The sequence below is a fragment of the Phycodurus eques genome, chromosome 15 (assembly GCF_024500275.1).
Source record: "Phycodurus eques isolate BA_2022a chromosome 15, UOR_Pequ_1.1, whole genome shotgun sequence".
In the NCBI taxonomy this organism is placed as follows: Eukaryota; Metazoa; Chordata; class Actinopteri; order Syngnathiformes; family Syngnathidae; genus Phycodurus; species Phycodurus eques.
The window spans coordinates 8971964-8979734 of NC_084539.1; the positions used below are offsets into that span (position 1 = coordinate 8971964).

Sequence of the window (7771 nt, forward strand, 5' to 3'; positions counted from 1 at the left end):
TGGCAGGAGGCGGGGTACACCCTGAACTGGTTGCCAGCCAATCGCAGGGCACATACAAACAAAACACCATTCGCACTCACATTCACACCTACGGGCAATTTAGAGTTGTCAATTAACCTACCATGTATGTTTTTGGGATGTGGGGGGAAACCGGAGTGCCCGGAGAAAACTCACGCAGGCACGGGGAGAACATACAGACTCCCCACAGGCGGGGCCGGGGATTGAACCCTGGTCCTCAGAACTGTGAGGCTGACGCTCTAACCAGTCGTCCACCGTACCGCCTTTGTCCGCATGCAGTACCATGGTAGTCGTGGTGGGCTAACAGCCAAGGTAAAAGCTAACAACTGCAGAATGCCACTCCTATCAATTTTTCTTTCCAACGTTCGCACACTGGAAGATAAATTAGATAATCCACAAATGGAAGTTACATTAATTCACACAACGGCCCTCCTTCATTCGACGGGGCCAGCGCGATCGCGCAACCGCTAATGACGCACGTCTGGTGGCTTCGCTCAACACTAAGACTTTAAACTTGACTGCACAGTTATTAACCATTTTAAGATGGTGCCAGTTTGACTCAGGGACTGATTAATTCAATTTCCATTATATCCTATGGAAAATAAATCTGACAAAAATGGAGAATGCACAGTGCATTCAATTTCCCCTTTAAAAAAATTAGGAACTTTTCAACTGTTACTTTAAAATTATCTGTACATTTATCAAATATTTTAAGACAGCACCAGTTTTACTCTGGAACACAATATTTCTACCATCCATCCATTACCTTACATTATTCCTACCTTCTATTATTTCCAATGGGAATGTTTTCAAAAAATGGTCTGCATTCAAATTCATTAAAAAAAGAAGTCTACCAAGTAATCACAAAAAGGAAGGAAGGAGTCAAATAGACACTAGAAAAACAAGTACAACCAGCATGGGGATGAGTAGCAAAGCACATCTGCCACACAGTTCTGAGTTTCTGGGTTTGAAACTCAGCTAGCTAAGAAGTGGAGTTTGTATGTTTGCCCAATGCTTGCGGGGGTTTTCTCTGAGCCCTCTGGCTTCCTCCCACACGCTAAAAACATACATGTTAGGTTAACTAAAAACTAAATTGCCCATAGGTGTGCATGCTTGCCTGTCAAAATGTGCCATATGACTGGCTGGCAAAAAGTCCAGGGTGCCTTTTGCCCAAAGTCAGTTGGGATCCTCTAGCTCGCCAGCAACCGTAATGAGTAAAAACGCTATAGAAAAGTGGATGGATGAACAGAAACAAGGACCAAATTTTGAACTGCACTGCAGTAAAGAGTGTGGAAAGAGTGGGAGTAGAGTAAAAAAACACACCCACACACACACACACACACTAACAGCCATGCATAAGTGATGTGTGTAGTGCCTGTAGTGGTGGCAACACACAGCCAGAGTGACTAAGTCCTGTGCATGAGGAGGGGCCGAACAGGGCTTTGCAAAAACAAGTGTGATGATAAACATGGAACTTGTAATCGTACTGTGATGTGCAAAAGTGTCTGGCGGCTCAGTACAATAGGAACGATACAATTCAATATCAAGTGCAGAAGTAGCAAGTAGATGCCAACGCAAATAGCTGGAAGCGCAACGGCTAATGACTGGCACGAAGCTAAACATTTCCCATCCTGCAACAGCCTAGTCTTATTTATTATGCATGGAAATCATCTACAAATACTTTTTACCAAGTAGACACGAACGTAAATAGCATGTAGCTAGTAAATTAATTGGCTAATGACGCCGATGGAGAAAAAACATTTCCTGTCCCGCAACTTAAAATGGTGCGCCGTTTTACTTAATCTGGGTTGTGTTTATCATATAGTGGTTCACTTCTATTTACACTTGTTTGCAAATTATGATTTATAACCATAAAGTGCATTCAAATACCTACACACATTTATTTTTACCAAGTAGATTCAAAAATAAACGGCATGTAGCCGTTTATGTTTACGTAACAGCTAAAAACTAGTATAGAGCAAACCCTTTCCCCCTATGAGACTTAAAATTGTGAGTTGTTTTGTAATTTTAGCAGTGCATGTACGCCTGCACAATTAATCGAATTTTATACGTGATCACGATTTTGGCTGCCACAGTTAAATTAACCTTATTGTATGCAAAAATTTTTTTTTACATTTAAATTGTGGGCTCTGAAGCACATGGTTCTTCTTTATACTCGCGCGGACGGTGACCGCGCTGACGTCACTGCGGCTGTCCCGCATGTAGTTTGCCTTTATACTCAAGCGCAACCCACGCGCGAAGTTTTGAAAATGTACTGCAGTTTACCTCCAAGTCGGTGGTGTCGCTACGGCGGGTATTGGCTAGGACGCCACAGGGTGGAGTTTCCTCTGCATTTTTTGGCCATTTCCGGTAACCGTTTTTACTTCCCTTTCCGCAACAAGGAACAAGGCAACGACAATGGTCACCATGGAACAGTTTCTGATAGAACAAATGGACCTAGATAGCCAGATGATACGTTTAATTATGCTGCAAAATCGATCGGGAAGGCGGCGGCGTAGATGGTATGTTGAAACAAGGGGCACGCTGAGTATGTCATCACAGCATGTGACTAAAACGGACCAATCACGAGATGATCTCCGCGGTGTTCGACGTGCAGCAACAATTTTTGCTGTGTGCGCGTCACGCTAAGCAGAGGGGCCGCGCGGGCCAATTAGTCGGTCACGTGATGCAATGCGGGCGTTGTCGGCCGCTCGACCGCGTAAGTATAAAGAGGCCTTAAGGCTTCATTAAGCTGCCCAAATAAGTGCACGGCGCCAAGCACACCCTACAGCAGGAGCCTCAGTTACTCGGTGGACTAACAAGAGCGAGTCATCCCAAGAAAGTACAGCAAACATTGGAGACTGGACAAGAAGTATGTGATATCCCCCTACAATTATTTCTCCAGTCGCATTACCTACACTGTATGAAAAATGTCAGGGGAAAATAGGGAAAACACCATTTTTTGCAATAGTCATACACCGATGTGTTTTTTTTCAGGGTCTATACAGGCTTTATGCCCCTGGCAGGGTCACCCATGACAAACAGGTCCTAGGTGAGGGACCAGACAAAGCACGGCTCAAAGACCCCTAATGATGAAGACAAACAATGGACTTCGTTTTCCGTTGCCCGGACGCGGGTCACCGGGGCCCCCCACTGGAGCCAGGCCTGGTGGTGGGGCTCGAAGGAGAGCGCCTGGTGGCCGGGCCTGCACCCATGGAGCACAGAAGATGGCTCTAGGGACGTGGAATGTCACCTCTCTGGCAGGGAAGGAGCCTGAGCTGGTGTGTGAGGTCGAGAAGTTCCGACTAGATATAGTCGGACTCGCCTCCACACACCACTTGGGCTCTGGTACCAGTCCTCCCGAGAGGGGTTGGACTCTCTTCCACTCTGAAGTTGACCACGGTGAGAGGGGCCGAGCAGGTCTGGGTATACTTATTGGCCCCCCGGCTTGGCACCTGTACGTTGGGGTTCACCCCGGTGGACGAGAGGGTAGCCTCCCTCCACCTTCGGGCGAGGGGACGGATCCTGACTGTTGTTTGTGCCTATGCACCAAACAGCAGTTCAGAGTACCCACCCTTTTTGGAGTCCTTGGAGGGGGTGCTGGAGAGCGCTCCCGCTGGGGACTCCATTGTTCTGCTGGGGGACTTCAATGCTTACGTGGGCAATGACAGTGAGACCTGGAAGACGTGATTGGAGGAACGACCCCCCCCGATCAGAACCCGAGCGGTGTTCTGTTATTGGACTTGATTGTCCATAACGAACACCATGTTCAAGCATAAGGGTGTCCACACGTTCACTTGGCACCAGGACACCCTAGGTTTCAGTTCGATGATCGACTTTGTGGTCGTGTCATCGGACTTGCGGCCGCATGTCTTGGACACTCGGGTGAAGAGAGGGGCGGAGCTCTCAACTGATCACCACCTGGTGGTGAGTTGGCTCCGATGGTGGGGGAAGATGGCGGGCCGACGTGGCAGGCCCAAACGTATTGTGAGGGCCTGCTGGGAACGTCTGGCAGAATCCCCTGTCAGAAGGAGTTTCAACTCCCACCTCCGGCAGAACTTCACCCACGTCTCGGGGAAGGCGGGGGACATTGAGTCCGAGTGGACCATGTTCTACTTTATTATTATTATTATTATTATATTCTGCCTTTTCTGTAGTCTGGTTTCTACTTGGTACAATTCCCATTTATAGTAATGCTCCAAGTGACTCATATGGTGGAATGAGGGAACACGGTAAAAACATGCTGAACAAACACTCATATAATGTCCCCTGTATCACATAATGGAAATTGATAGTTTTTGTTGCATATGTTCAAAAATAATTAAAAAATTATGAAATAAAAATATTCATCATCCTCTAGAAAAAAATTACTATTATTATTGCACCTTAGTTGAGACGGTCTTCCGTTGCATCATTAAACCTACTTTCAATACGTCTGTATGCATTCTTTACATTCTATTAAATGATGTTATTACTTTATGTTTTTATAAATTAAAATACTGTAGAGCGCTGTATTTCATGATGAAAAAAAAAAACGGTTGCAAATTTTTTGTTGCTGTGTTTGGGGGGCCCTGGAACGCATTAATAACATTTCCATTCATTGTAATGGGGAAACATGATTTATGATAGTGTTTTAAGTTACGAGCGTGGTCACAGAGAAAACTTAACTCTTGTGTGAAGGCACCACTGTATTCTCTTTACACTTGTATGCCAATTACTATGATTAATTAATCCAGTATCATTTGCCTACAAAATTACATTTGACTAAGTAGATTCTAACACAAATGGCATGTAGCTGGCAGCATAACAGTTAATGACTAGCAAACAGTTTTCAGGCCTGCAACCTCAAATGTGAGTTGTTTTACTTCATCCATCAATCCATTTTCTTCTGCTTGTCCATGGTCTGGTAGCGGCGGCAGCAGCTCAAGCTGAAAGCCCAGACTGCTCTCTCCCCAGCCACTTTGTCCAGCTCTTCCGGGGGGATCCCGAGGCATTCGGAGGCCAGCCGGGAGACATAGTTTCTCCGGCGTGTCCTGGGTCGTCCTCAGGGCCTCCTCCCAGTGGGACGTACAGGGACCGAACAGCCCTTATTAAGGGGTTCGGTACCCCATGCTCCCAGAGCACCATCCACAGGACGCAATCGAACACTTTCTCCAAGTCCAAAAAACACATGAAGACTGGTTGGGCGGACTCCCGTGTACCCTCAAGACCGCGCTGAGGGTGAAGAGCTCGTCCACTATTCCACAGCCAGGACAGAAACCACACGGTTCCTCCTAAATCTGAGATTCGACTTCCCAAATGTACCCTCTCCAGAACCCCTCAATAGAGCTTAACAGGGAAGCTAAGGAGTGTGATACCCCTTTAGGTCGAACACACCTTCCAGTCCCCCTTCCACCACCAACCCACTCTGCCAATCCAGAGGCACTGTCCCCGACATCCACGCGATGTTGCAGAGGTGTGTCAGCCAGGACAGCCCCACAACATCCAGAGTCTGTAGGAACTCTAGGCAGATCGTTTCCACCCTTGAGGGCCTGCCACCGAGGAGCTTTTTAACGACCTCGGTAACCTCAACCCCAGGGATAGGAGAGCCGCCTCTGTGTCCCCAGACGTTTTGAAGGTGTGTCGATGGAATTGAGGAGGTCTTTATCATTTAGTAGTCAACTTCTCTTTACAATTGCATGCCAACTGTGCCTTGACCTTGCAAAACACTGGCTGTCCATCTGTTTTAAATCAGGTCTATTAAAGATTTACTTGATAATGTAATTAGTAAAGTAGTTATAAACACTTGTAACCTCATTGCACCCAATTATACAAGTGAGAAGACTTGATTTACTAAATGTGCTTAATGAAATGATGCACGACAAAACCTTGCATCAGAAATTATCAAAATATAGGATCAATACTTGCAGAAAACAAAAAATTATCGGCACCGACCCTAACAGCTGTTAAAAATGCATAATAACGCACTACAGGCCTAAATTTGCGAAATATAACAAGGATTAAAACACAAAAGACGACGTTCACCTTCTTCTAAAAGTGACCGCAGTACTTTTACAGTAAAACGACTTGAAAAAACAAAAAACGTGCACACCCACTTCCCTGCTGCCGCCATTGATGAAGCAGCGACACATTAGCAAAACATCGTTAGCTTGCTCGCGTCCACTTAAAACATACGGCGCACGTACAAAAACATGCCAGGAGCCATGTTGCGCCGGGAAAACGGCGAAAAACTTGTTCTTTCGAAGCTTACCCTTCGTAGACGAGGTGATGAAATGTAACCAGTGTCAGTCGAAGCCAAGGCAGGCAGGCGAATTTCTCTATTTTGGCCACAGAATCTATTGAAACCAGGGTGAAATTTCAGCCACCCCCTCGCGTTAAATTGATCGTCCCCCTTGTTTGGCTCCTCCCTGTCCACCATCATCCCGATTTGGGTGCGGCAAATCTTTTAATTTAAGCTTCTCATTGGTCGAGCAGCAGCATGTGACGTTCCTGGGACTTCGGATTGGAGGATGACTGCGTAGCCCCACCTATTGCATGGAAAGAGGCTTCGAGCGGAGTTTTAGTAGAAACATGTGACATTGCTGTGACGTCTGATTGGACGATGAGTGTTTAAACCGCCCCATTGCGTAAAAAAAAACAAACAACAACAACAGCAAAATTTAAGGTTAACGCTTAAGCAAGTAATGCCAAACCGATAATTTGAGAGTAACATGTATCCAATTTGGTCACTTTAGCATATATTGTGCCCGTTTTTTTAAAACGGATTTTTGGATTATTTTAAATTTATAACATATATATATATATATATATATACATGCATTTCTAATTATATCCAACCTGGTCACTCCGAGATATATTGATATATTGAAAAATACGTATTATACGCATATCTGCAACCCAGACAAAATAAAAAAGGTTTGTCTATACAACATTCCTTGAATCATAATTGTTATTATTACATTACGCTGTTCTTCCAATATCGTTTAGTAAGAAGAATGCATTTAAGTAATGCGTTATTATTTGACGTAACATGTAAAATGCTTAATGAAATAAAGTTTTGAGGGAAAAAAATGCTATTCCTCAGACATTGTGGAAACGAAAACAAAAATTAAGTAAGCCACCACTAGAGAGTGCAGTCGACCACTTATGAGAGAAAGCTTGCTACCTTGCCTTCTCTTGTTTTTCCTTTGAACTACCTCAGTCACTGTAGATTTCCAGTGAGGAAAATAACACCTAATCCCCACGTGCTCGCTCATTTAGCCATTCAACACAACCAAGATATCAATTTTGATTTTTTTTAAATGGTTCTTTAACGTGACATGCTTTATATTTGTTATTTACCACTAGATGGTGCTGGTCTGTCAACATTGTCACATGAAGCCCAACAATACCTTGTGATTTCCGCCAATTATGACACCATTATGGGCTTTCTGAAAGAAAGAGAAGCAAAGGTACTACAAAGAAAAGCAAAAGCAAATGCATTTATATATCGCATTTCATACGCAAGGTAACTTAATGTGCTTTAAAGACAAAGAAAACAAAAACTGCTAAAAAACAAAACAAAAAACATTTAAAACAGAGAAAAATAAAAATACAATAAAAACAGCGTACAGTGCAAGAAAGATAATTTAAAAAGCACGAGCAAAAATAAGATTTTTTAACCTGGACTTCAAAACATTCACACTTGGGGCTGACGTCACTTCTGTTGGCGACTTATTCAATTTGTGTGCAGCATAAGAACTAAATGCTGCTT

The 7771-nt window shown here is 44.3% G+C and overlaps 1 protein-coding gene across 12 annotated transcripts in view; it reads right to left on the reverse strand.

The window, feature by feature from the left end:
• Window positions 1-6433, reverse strand: part of add1 (adducin 1 (alpha)) — a 42907-nt gene extending 36474 nt beyond the window's left edge. For 7 of the 12 annotated variants that reach the window (XM_061699106.1, XM_061699112.1, XM_061699110.1 and 4 more), the window contains exon 1: window positions 6269-6432. The gene's annotated coding sequence lies outside the window, so the exon portion shown is untranslated. Of the gene's footprint in view, window positions 1-6268 lie in introns of all 12 variants that reach the window. The other 5 variants (XR_009769950.1, XR_009769951.1, XM_061699107.1 and 2 more) reach the window with 1 other exon arrangement.
• Between the last annotated feature and the right edge of the window lie 1338 nt (window positions 6434-7771).